General features: G+C 45.2%; 1 pseudogene; it reads left to right on the forward strand.

Annotated features, from left to right (window-relative positions):
- LOC119594741 overlaps positions 1-303 on the forward strand; it is a 7,003-nt pseudogene extending 6,700 nt beyond the window's left edge.

Consider the following 303-nt stretch of genomic DNA (forward strand, 5'->3'; position numbering starts at 1 on the left):
ACTTGATGTGATTCATAGTATTTCTCCCAGAGCTTCATCTAGCTTAAAGTGCAACCACCGAAATATTTTTTATGAAAATTGAGAAAGTTTCGACGTCAATTCATGAATATTGGCACATTTCAGGCACCCCTTTCTGGGGTCTTACTGGCATGAGTGCTCCGTCCCAGGAACCCAACGGAGGAACCAGCGAGAACTGCCTCGCGATCGGTGGTTTTTACAATTTCAGGTACTATTCATGTGGCTCAAAGTTCAACCCACTGTGTGTCTACACGGGATGAGCAAATGGCATGGGAAACGCACAAG

This window comes from Penaeus monodon, chromosome 34 (genome assembly GCF_015228065.2).
Source record: "Penaeus monodon isolate SGIC_2016 chromosome 34, NSTDA_Pmon_1, whole genome shotgun sequence".
In the NCBI taxonomy this organism is placed as follows: Eukaryota; Metazoa; Arthropoda; class Malacostraca; order Decapoda; family Penaeidae; genus Penaeus; species Penaeus monodon.